This window comes from Podarcis filfolensis, assembly GCF_964270895.1.
Source record: "Podarcis filfolensis genome assembly, chromosome: 5".
NCBI lineage: Eukaryota > Metazoa > Chordata > Lepidosauria > Squamata > Lacertidae > Podarcis > Podarcis filfolensis.
The window spans coordinates 59093202-59105589 of record NC_139608.1 but is presented as its reverse complement, the minus strand read 5'-3'; the positions used below and the strand labels follow the sequence as shown (position 1 = coordinate 59105589).

General features: G+C 39.0%; 1 protein-coding gene across 2 annotated transcripts in view; it reads left to right on the top strand.

Annotated features, from left to right (window-relative positions):
- The window catches only part of TCERG1L (transcription elongation regulator 1 like), a 165493-nt gene that overhangs the window by 96209 nt on the left and 56896 nt on the right, over nucleotides 1–12388 (top strand). The window lies entirely within an intron of this gene.

The window sequence follows — 12388 nt, the reverse complement described above, 5'->3', positions numbered from 1 at the left end:
GTATTTCTAACTTTCCAACATTTTTGAGTATTTTGTATTCCCAACGTCCACACAAATGTCATGGTAGGTTGTGTATAACCATAATAATATATGCCATAATCTCGATTATAGCCTTAATTTTGCATATTGTGTAATGGGCAGAAATGATGCAGTTGAATATTCAACATATTGCACACTTAGAGAGTTATGAGCAATTTTTTTAACAAGCAGAGGCAGCACTGACAATCTTTCTCCTCACCTCTGCAAGGTCTACTGTTGATGTGAAATTGACAATAGGAAAGTATAATCACTTTTGAGTACCTATGGTGGTGGGGAAACCGATAGATGCTTAAAAGAATAAACAAATAAATGCTGAGAGGACATATAGACACTAACCCTCAACCCCCATGAATCAGATTATAATAGTCTCAGACCTGGTTTCCCATGCAGTGCCCTTATAGCAAAGATGTGATTTTTGCTTCTGCAGTAGAAAATCACAGGTATTTGCAGCAATCTCAATCTAGCCTGTGTACTCTTGAATCACAATTGATTAGTTGGAGCTTTGTGTTTTTATCTAGCTTTGTGGTAGCACCATCATTCTGATGATAATGGATGCTTGTACAAGGCTGGGGTAAGCCAGCGGTTCTGGTAGGCGAGTTGACAGATTGATGCTGGATTTGGAAAGGTGGGGACATAAACTTTACAAAATGAAGTGTGTAAACCAGCTGTGAGAGTGCTGAACAGGTGCTAAATAATAATGATGAAAAATAAATAAATGCCTTAGCTTTGTATTTTACAGTGAGGAGTTGGGCACTAGAGTGTGGGGAGCGGGGATGCCTGATTCCTTTTTTTTTTGTGCTGCAAGGCAGCTGATTTTATTTAAAAAACTGTGGTGGCTAGAGCACTATCTCATTTTTATTTGCTTTTAAATTGCCTGATTTGAAAACCAATTACTCCACTTTTGACAGAATAATTGGAAATAGAGAACCCTTGACTCTTTCCTTAGGTAGGTAAACAAAGCAACAAAATATAAGCTAATTGGTTGAGAGGAAGCTCTATCTTTGATCCTCTTTTGAAACTTTGAAAGTTGCCTCTGATGTGTTTTTGAACAAGGGGCTCCTATATAAGTAGTCATCCGCCCCCCCCATTTCCCATTGTTTGGGCAGCACTTTAATCCTCTACCATCCCAGCTTCTAAAACCGAGCATCAATGAGACTAAAACATAAATAAAAGCACCAATTAGCCATTACTACCATAAAACACTCTCCATCTTCTTGTCACACAGGGTGTAAAAAGTACCTCTAATTGCAGCCGAAGAATGTAGGGGGGATAGCAATATTGTGCTCTTCAAGGAGGGGACAAATGGAGGAAGCTCCAGTTTTGAGTGGTTTATTCCTCATGATACTGCCCCAAAAGTAGTACATTAATTCTTATTTCTGTTTAAAGGGAAGTTATCTTAGGAAACTAGCCGAAGTTCTTGTGGGTAGTAGTGATATAATTCATTACGAGGTACAGTGGTACCTCTGGTTATGTACTTAATTCATTCCAGAGGTCTGTTCTTAACCTGAAACTGTTCTTAACCTGAAGCGCCACTTTAGCTAATGGGGCCTCCTGCTGCCGCCGCGGCGCCACCATGCGATTTCTGTTCTCATCTTGGGTTAGAGGAGTCTGTAACCTGAAGCGTCTGTAACCCGAGGTACCACTGTATGCACAAAGCCACAGAGGAGTACTGTGATGAGCTGGGTCCAAGACTACGCTCTGCAGGGAACACAAGGATGCATAATTGTACGACGCCACTAGCTGCCGTGTTTGTGAAGGCCAAATAGCAAAACAGCTACATAAAAACATGGATGCTAAAGCCAAAAGGGCAAGTATTAAGGCAGAAGATGAAGATCTTCTTTTTTTCCATTTCTTTTTATTGAATTTCACTTAGATAACCAAAAGAGAAAACAAATCAACAATTTCAAAAGGGATATCCAAACATAACATAAAAATAACATCAGTTTCCGTTACAGTTCTTTGTCTTCACACTTAAATCTTTATATCTTTAAATATTTAAATCTTTCCTCTACACACCTATTGACCTCCATCCCTCCCGATTTCGGGCTTCTTAATAAAAATACTTTCTTTTTCCTGCAGCTGATAATTGTTAATGGTTTACACATCGTAAGATCTATATCAAACCTGCTATAGTTTTTAAGTTTCTATAATTCCCTTCAATGTATACCATAAATTTATTCCAGTCACTAATAAACTTTGTATTTTTTTGGTTTCTGATTTTTTGTGTCATTTTTGCTAATTCAACAAATTCAAATAATTTTATTTGCCAATGTCTAATCGCTGGGGTGTTTGGACTTTTCCAATTTTGTGCAATTAATATTCTAGCCGCAACTGTAGCATACTGGAATAATGTCTTATCTTCTTTTTTAATTTCATCCCCAATTATTCCTAGTAGCAAGGCCTCTGGTCTTTTGGGGAAAGTGTATTTAAATATTTTTTTAACTCATTATAAATAAGTTCCCAAAATTTCTTCATTTCTTCGCATGTCCACCACATATGGTAGAAATTGCCTTCTTTGATTTTACACTTCCAGCAGGCCTTATTTCCTGTTTTATACATTTTCCCTAATTTTGCCGGTGTGATGTACCACCTATACATCATCTTTTCCAAATTTTCCCTGAGTATGACACATGCCGTGAATTTCATTCCACTAGTCCATAATTTCAACCACTTATCATATTCTATATTGTATCCCAAATCAATTGCCCATTTTGTCATGACCTCCTTTATTTCTTCATCTTTGGTGTCCCATTCTAATAATATGTTGTACATTTTGGATAATAACTTGGATTTACCTTCAATTATTTCTATCTGGAATTTAGATTTTTTCTCGTTCATCCCTACTTTTTTATCTTCCTTCCATGCTGCATTTATTTGATGGAATTGCAGCCAGCCTGTTAATTTGTCTTTCAACTCCTCATATGTTCTCATCTTCCATCCGCTTTCTGATCTTATCAGTAGGTCTTCATAGGTCAATCTTTCTCCTTCCATATTTGCTTTTTTGGTAGTTAAAATGTCGATTGGCGATAACCACCAGGGTGTTTTCCATTCTAAAAGTTTTTTATTTTTCTCCCAAACTTCATATAGTGGCCCTCTAATAATATGGTTTGAAAAACCTTTGTGTACCTTTTCTTTATTTAGCCACAAATAGGCATGCCAACCGAATCTATTGTTGAAGCCTTCTAGGTCTAGCAGGTCAGTGTTTTACAAATTAATCCAATCTTTGATCCAACAGAGGCAGGAGGCCTCGAAATATAATTTCAGATTAGGTACCGAGAATCCCCCTCTTTCTTTCCGATCTGTAAGAAGTTTAAATCTAATTCTCGGTCTTTTCCCTTGCCATATAAATTTCGAAAGAGTTTTTTGCCAATCTGTAAACATTTTGGAGCCTCTAATCACTGGGATATTTTGAAACAAAAATAACATTCTTGGGAGTATGTTCATTTTTATTGCCGCCATCCTTCCCGTCCACGAAAGTTTCACTCTGTTCCACGTATCTAGATCTTTTTTAATCTCCTTCCATGTTGTAAGATAATTATCCTGAATTAAATTTATGTTTTTTGTAGTTAGCCAAATTCCCAGATACTTTTTTTTTTTGCCACCTTAATTCCATTCTGTATCTCCAATTTTTCTCTTTCATCTTTTCCAAATTTTTAGTCAACATTTTTGTCTTTAATTTATTTAATTTGAAACCGGATAGCTTGCCAAATTCTTCTAAGATCTCCAAGGCCTTACTAACACTTTTTTGCGGATTTTCTAAGGATAACATCAAATCATCTGCGTACGCTTTTAGTTTGTATTCTTTCGTTCCTATTTTGATCCCTCGAATCTCTGGTGTTACTCTTATTTTATTCGTGATTACCTCTAGTACCATAATGAATAAAAGCGGGGATAGAGGGCATCCCTGTCTTGTTCCTTTTTCAATTTTAAATGAAGTTGTTAGATTGTTGTTTATAATCAGTTTAGCAGATTGATTCAAATAGATTGCTTTTATTCCTTCCATAAACTCACCCTCTAGCCCTGCTTTCTCCATACTTTTTAGTAGGAACTGCCATGAAACATTGTCGAATGCCTTTTCGGCATCGATGAAAATCAGCGCCGCAGGTACTTCATTCTTACATTCCAAATATTCAGTGATGTTTATGGTATGCCTTACATTATCTTTAAGTAACCTATTTGGAAGGAATCCTGCTTGATCTTTATGTATTAGATTTACTAGACATTTTTAAAGTCTGCTTGCCATCACCTCCGCGAAGATTTTATAATCATTATTTAATAGTGATATGGGTCTGTAGTTTTTAATATTTAATTTATCCGTGTCTGGTTTCGGGATCTTCGTAATGTGAGCCTCTTTCCATGTCTCTGGTTCCCTTCCTCCTCTTAATATGTTGTTCATGATGTCACATAGCACTGGCGTTAGTTGGTTTTCTAATACTTTATAATATTTAGCTGATAATTCGTCCGGTCCTGGGGCTTTCCCTGGTTTCATTTTCCTTATCGCTTCTTGGATTTCTTCTGCTTTTATGGGGTTATTTAATTGAATTCTTTCTTCCTCTGTTATGGTCTTCCCGCAGTAATCTTCTAGATATTTTTGTATTCGGGTTGTTTCTTCGTCTTCTTTTTTGTTCAACTTCTCATAGAATTTGAGGAAATTTTCCTTTATTTCTTTTGGGTCTTCTATCAATTGCTCCTCTATTTTTATCTTGTTTATCACGTTTTGTTTTTGCCTTCTTCGCAATTGCCAAGCTAATAGTTTACCTGTTTTGTTAGCTGACTCGAAGTATTTTTGTTTCATTAATTTAATTTTCCATTCAATTTCTTGACTTGTTAACATTGAATACTGTGTTTGTAACATTTTTATTATTTGTATGTTTTGTTCATCTTTCAGATTTGTTGTTAATTTTTTCTCACATACTCTTAGCTGGCTAAGAATTTCCTCTTTCTTTTGTTCTCTTACTTTCCTCTTATAGGTGTTTTGCTGAATAAAAAGCCCTCTTAAAACTGCCTTACTGGCGTCCCAGACTATGTCCATACTTGTTTCTTTATTAAGATTCAGGCTGAAATAATCTTTTAAGCTGGCTTTGGCTTTTTCAACAACATCTTCACTCTCCAATAGATTTTCATTCATTCTCCATCTGAACCCACCCTGTGATATGCCTTTTATTTCGAAAACTATCGGGTTATGATCAGAGAGGGTTCTAGGTTGGATTTCACACTTTATAGTTCTTAATGTAAGTTCCCTTGAGACCCAGATTTGATCAATTCTGCCCCAGCTCTTATGTGGCTCTGAAAAGAAAGTGAATTGCTTCTCTATTGGGTGTTTGTATCTCCAGATGTCTATTAAATCTAAATTTTCCTCCAAATTATTAAAGGATCTTGGCAGTTTCCCTTGGTTACGTTTTTTCTTTTCTAATTGTCTGTCTATTTCTGGTTTTGGCACTCCATTGAAATCTCCCAATAATATCGTCTTGTTACACTCTAACTCCAGTAAAATTTGTTCCAGTTTCCTAAAAAAACTCCGGTTTATTCAGATTAAGAATAAGATGAAGATCTTCTGATCGTTCCCTTAGCTCAAGCATTTCTGCTGGCGAGACAGAAAGATTCACCCCTCATGCAATGTTCTTGGGGGTTTTCCTGACACTCCAAGTGGATTTAGGAGATTAGAGGAGGGAAGGCTCCTTTGCCTCAGCGGGAGTCCTTCCACTAGCATGCCAGATTCACAGAATTTGGGCTGAATCATATTACTATATGGGTCTTCATCTTTGAAAAAAGCATTAAAGCACAATTACACAGTCATTTATATAGGGTATTAGGCTTTAATATTATATGCTATAATCTCACTTGCCCAAATAATGCCACTGAAAGCAGAAGAACAGGTAGACAATTGAAGGTTCAGGGTTGAAACTCATCCCTCAAAAGCTTGCCATCTGGAACATATGAACATATAAAGCTAGTAGGGTCAGATCATTGATCTGCCGTCCTGGTGTCTGAGTGGCAGCAGCTCTCCAGAGTCTCACACAGAGGACCAGACCCACATCACCTGATTCCTTCTACCTTTTACTGGAGACACCAACTAATGGATCCAGAGAACTTCTGAATGCAGTGTGTGTGTGCTTCACCACTGAGCTAAATATAACTTCTAGTCCCAAAGTCCCCTGCCCAATACACTAGTGCACAGCTCAAGACACTGTTCCCCCTAGCTGTGACATATAAGCAAAAGGCTCTTTAAATGCCTGTCCTGAGTTGTGAACGGCAGAAACCAACATTGACAGAGCCATCCTGCGATTATTAAGAGGATTTTGAAAACACACCTGTTTGCACAGGCAAACCCCCTGATCTTTTGACCCCGGGTCTCCTGCTTTAATTGTTTTGCTTTTCTGTTTGAATGGGATTGTGGGTATTTTGATTACGGTTTATATTTTAATGCCTGTGTAATTGGTTTTTGTACCTGTAAACCACTGTAGAAGCCTATTTAGGTACTAAACCGTACATAAACAGAATAATAATAAAGAATAACAGTTACTGTGCATCAGCTGTTCACTCCCACATGGAAGCCTAGAGAGATTAAATAGTGGTGAGAGAAGCTGGGGTGAGGGAAGTTATACATTGTGGGGGTAAAGGCAGAAGCAGCAAATGTGATGGGCAGTGGTGCTTCTCCTGACTGCTGAGTTCTGCTACTTGCCAAGAGGGTCAGGGGCGAGACAGAGGGGAGGTTGGCACAGTGCAAATGCCCCAGTGGAGCCAATCCATTGCTCATGTTGATGCACTTGCAACCTCTCCACTGCCTCCTGCTGCTGCCTCCTCACTCGGCTGTCAGGAGCTCAAGGAAGTGCCACTGCCTGCCCATGTCTTGGCTGCTGCTAGAAAGAAGCCCTGGTTAGAACCAACATAGCCTCAGCCAGTGCTCAGTTGAAAAGGTGGTTGCTGTTAAACCTTAGTTTTATAAAAGAGAACATACAATGCTGGTTGCATTTTTAGCACAGACTGCAACTCATATAACAAAGTGCATATTGAAATATTGTCAAAGGAGATGGGAGTTATTTCTTAAAAGGCTATGAGTCAGTTATCAAGCAGTCTCCTTTTACATTCAACGATACGAAATGGCAGGGAAGTAATCACAACAAGAAAATTGGCCTAAAGTTTATAATAATAAAAAAGCACCCTGATTGCTTGGTTTATAGTTAGGACTTTTATGGATTATGCTTAGATATAATTTCAGCCCTCCGGGTTATATTCACTTCATTCTGAACGCTTCTCTTACATTATGACATTAAGCCAAATCCTTAGTGCTTATTTAGCATTTGAATTCTAAAGCAATCTATTGTAGAGATTGCTTTTTTATGTTCGTGTAGCGCTAAAGTGTGCAAATATTTATTCCTGAAAGGTTATGATTGCTCTAAATCAATCAAGCATATTGGGTGAGCATAAGGTATACTTAAATCAAGCAGTTGGACTTTATCCATACATGGAAAATTTAAAAATATATACTTAAATGGGCTGTAGATGCAAACTGTAAGTTAATTTTCACACAAGCATACACACAATGAGAATGGCAAGGCTTATGTTAATATACCCAGCTGTAAAAAAAAGAAAAGAACAGAACAGAAGGCTTTACAGAAATGAAGCAAGATGTGGCAGAGTTTGTCTGAATAAGAGAAACAGTTTGACATAACTTGAAAAGACAGTGTAACCCTTTCAGAAGCATAAAGTAGTGCTATAAAATTTCCAGTATGTTATCTGTTCCTAAGCGCAGAACAGTACGTTAGTATAATGAAAGGGAGAGTACCCTTTCAACCCATATAAACAATGAGTGGCACCATTACCTTCCAGCCCACCCTCTCATGGAAGAACTGAAAACCACTTACTTATTCATTTACCCGTTCAAAAGCGTTCCTGAAATGCTCTATAAAAACAATATCCATTAAAACAAAAACAAAAAACCTATAACCGATGAAACAACAGTATAAAAACATAAAAGCAAATAGAAATAGAAATTTGGATCATGTTTTATGTGTGTGACTCTCCCAATCTTATATGTGTTTATAAGGTGTCTGAAGCAACTGCTGGTTGTAGCCTTGCATTTGGCCCTTGCCTCCCTCCCCAGGGGACGGCAGTTCTCTGAATACCAGTTGCTGGAAACCAAAGGAAGGGAGAGTAGTCTTATGTTTGGATCCTGCTTGCAGGTTTCCCACAGGCATCCAGTTGGCCACTGTGAGAACCTGATGCTGGACTAGATGGGCCATTGGCCTGATCCAGTAGGATCTTCATCTTACATGTTTCTGGATTTGGGATGGTGCAAGCCGATTCATCCAATGGTTTCCGTTATCCTTTTGGGTTCAGTTCAAGCTGCTGGTGCTTCTCTGTAAAGCCCTTCTCTGCCTTGGGTCCTACATATTGTTCCTTCATCTGTCTCCCATTGCACCATTGTCCTTCTCAGGCCCTCCTCTGAATTCCAGCACCACATGAAGTAAAAACTGCTGCAGAGAGAAGCAGGATCATTATATTAATCACCCTGAGACTGTGGGATCAAGTTCCTGACATTTCCAGCCTCGGTTTCATGTTGTTTTGATGAGTGATGAATAAAGCATGAACTCTACTTGCCTCCAGTGTCCCAGTCAGTGTTACATGTGCAGCTTTGCGACTCTCCATTGCTAACACTGCTAAGAGGCAGCCTCCTGTTTGGGGCAAATCGTTTTTGCTTCCATGGATTTGTCTTCTACAACCTTTTATCCATGCCACAGGCTTATATAGCCCTGTTCCCTTTCTTTTCCATAGATTTGTCCGCTCTAAATGAGTTTTGAAAACCTTTGGCTTAGATCGTCTACAGGCAATAATTAAAACTCTTCTGGGGAACACAAGGATATTAAGGAGTGAGCATGAAATCATCATTTAGGCCTATCTGTAATATCATTGGTGGTGCTTATGAAACTATCTTATTAGCTTTTTGTAGCAAGTGGAAATACACCTTGCTTGTTAACACCAAGGCTTGTAGACACGTTACCAATTTTAAACGCAACTAGGTTGTTCTTTCCTTCAATTTGAATTAAAGTTGGCTTGAAGGAAATGTACCATAAGAAATGACAGTATAGATACAAGATAGATGAACTGTGGATAATGACATGTCTGCATTGTTTCCCAAACCAACAGCAGGAGGATACTTGGTGCAGAGTAGACAGGAACATGTATACAACCTAACCATAGTTGTGACTGGTTACAGGTAGGTAGCTGTGTTGGTCTGCCGCAGTCGAAACAAAATAATAAAAATCCTTCCAGTAGCACCTTAAAGACCAACTAAGTTTGTTATTGGTATGAGCCCATACATACAAACACAGTTGTGACTGAGAGCCTTAGTATTCACCTGTGCCACAATCTACTAGGGTGTGTTGGGGGGGTGTTGCTACTTCTCATCAAATGATGCTCATGGTATCCATAGAACAAAGGCAGATTTAGGGAGCACAGCTGGGTCGGTCGCACATAACAGCCACTTAGATTAGCCTACAGTTCTCTATCCCTTTATTTGTTATTTCTTGTTAGTCCTATGTATCTTTCTTGCATTTGTTGCATTTCTGGGCTTTACATATGTTTTCCCATTTCTACTGCCGTAAATGATGGAGTCTAAAAAAACACACACCTAAGCAGTAGTAAAATGATTTATGATATCTCTTCCTCCCCTTTTTAAACCTGTCTTCATCTCATAAGAGGCTAGATACAGTGCTGGTTTATAGCCTGAATTCCAGGCTTGTCCTGTGAAAATGTAATTGATCCTATAAGAATCAATGCATTTAAAAGGCACGGTAAAAAAATAAAAAATGGGGAAAGCAGTAAATACTGGACTGTTGGTGCCAGGTATGTGTGTTTTAAAGCTGACCAGTGCTCAAATTTATGGGGTGGAGTTTGGGGAGAAGGAAGCAGATCAATTTATTTTTATTCTAAAATTCTTAGGAAGAGTTGGGAGAGTTTTCCCTTCTCCCATTTCCCCTCATTCAGAACTGATTTGGATGTTGCTCACTTCCAGTGGAGGATGGGGAAAAAATGTTTCTGTGTGCCAGCTGGGATTGCAAGCTCCCTATCCCCAGTTGCTGTTCCTGACACTTCAGTAACTGAGATGAAATTCTTCCCCCTGCCCCCTGTAGCAGGATAAGCTTCACCTGTTTTATTTCTTCATGTGGATCTCCTTGAGAAATAGGAGTAACCTTCCTCTCCCCTCCATCCGTAGCAAGGCAGCAATCCTCACAGCAAACCATAATATCTGGATTGGATTCACCATCTAAAATAGCCCAATTGCTCGAAATGTTTCTACTCCAGTAGCAGCTGCCGGTATGGACACATGTTTGAAGTGATCCTTAGAAGACCGTGGTGTATTGGTGCATGTTATTAGAAACCATCAAAAGCCCTGTGAAATTCATTCCGGTCTGCACCGTTTTCTCCCCCACCCCTCCTCTCTACCCCTAAAACTGGTTTCTAGATTTGGGGGGAAGGGAGAGGGAATCAGAAACTTATTGCTCTCATCACCACAGCACTGAAGTTGCTGACAGGAAGAGGAAGAAGGCACTGCTCCCCCCCCCTTTGTGGGGTTTGTTGGTGGAAAACTGGGCAATCCAATGCCAGAGAGTATGGACAGGTTTTTAACCAATGCAGCTAGAACACTATCCTAGAGCAGCAACATGGAAGGGGGGCTTCCAGCTGCCCTACCCTTTCCTCTTGGAAGCCTGATAAAAAGCTCTTGCAGGAGAAGGACTGCGAGCAACATCATGGGAGGGGAGGACTAAAGTGAAACTGTGAAGCTGCCTTGCTATTTTTGCTCCTGGGTGCTGCATGTTGTTATATGTATAGTACTGAACTATGGTTTTTATGTTACTCAATTTTTGCTTTGCTATGTTATTAGGAAATTGTTACTGCACTGTTGATTTGCTATGTTACTAGGAAATTTTTTTTTGTAGTGTTGGTTTGAAATGCATCCCAGTTTCTTTGTTGTATGCATCTTTCGACATGATTTTTGTGTGTGGAAAAGTGGCATACAAACAGAATGAATGAATGGATGAACCCCCGCCATCCATGGAAATTAATGCAGCCATTGACCCATAAAAGGATGCTGTGGTAATCTGCCACTATAATACACAGTGGTTTGCACAAGTACTTTTTTAATTGATTAAAAACACGAAGTCTGCATTGAGAGCAGTTGATTTACAGAAGCCAACATACGTGAAACCCTGCAACAAATTTCAATAGATAGCTATTTTAATGATTTTTGGTCTTTAATTGTGTTTTTATACATTTACCTTTGTTTTGAATTGAATTATGATGGTTCTAGGTATTTTTTTTGTTTTTAGTGGAATGTGGATTTCAGCTTTGTTTTATTTTCAATTTTATTTGTACATCGGTTGAATAATTTTTCTTTTAATTGAGCATTTTATCATTCTTCTAAATGAATTAATAAATGAATGTTTTGTGCACCCATGGGTGTGCAAAGATAAAGAAAGAGGATACTAAATGACAACATTGGTTTGAGGGTTCAACTAGTTCCTTGCCTGTTGCTATGCTACCCACTGAATATCAAGCCTTCCCAGTCTGGATCCTGGATCTTCATGCTTTGCCACATTGTTAGAAGTGGATTTATTTGCACAGATAGGATTCTATATTCTGGCATGTGGATTATTCTGGAGGATATGCCATTTTCAATCTGCCTTCAAGCTCAAAGGAAAAAAACACCTGCTGAGGGTGGAGTAAGCACACATCTATAACCAAGCTGAGTCATGAAATGCCTGAATTAAAAACTTGAGCAGCATTGACTATTATTGGAAATGAAGATTGGTCCTGTCTTTTGGCCCCATTGGTGGTGACTGTGATGGTGGTGGTAAGAGCAAAATTGACAAAGATGAGATGGCTGGTGCCAAACCATTATTAGCTTAACGGCCTCGGCCCAGTATACCTGAAAGAGCGTCTCCACCCCCATCGTTCAGCCCGGATGCTGAGGTCCAGTTCCGAGGGCCTTCTGGCAGTTACCTCACTGTGAGAAGTGAGGTTTCAGGGAACCAGACAGAGGGCCTTCTTGGTAGTGGCGACCGCCTTGTGGAACACCCTCCCATCAGATGTCAAGGAAATAAACAACTATCTGACTTTTAGAAGACATCTGAAGGCAGCCCTGCTTAGGGAAGTTTTTAATGTTTGAAGTTTTATTCTGTTTTTAATGTTCTGTTGAAAGCCACCCAGAATGGCTGAGGAAACCCAGACAGATGGGTGGGGTAGAAATAATAATAAATTACTGTTATTGTTACTAAGCTGAAATTCAAAGGTGGGATAGATTTGGGAGTTCTAAACTGGAGAATGTCCTTTCTAAACCCCCTCATCT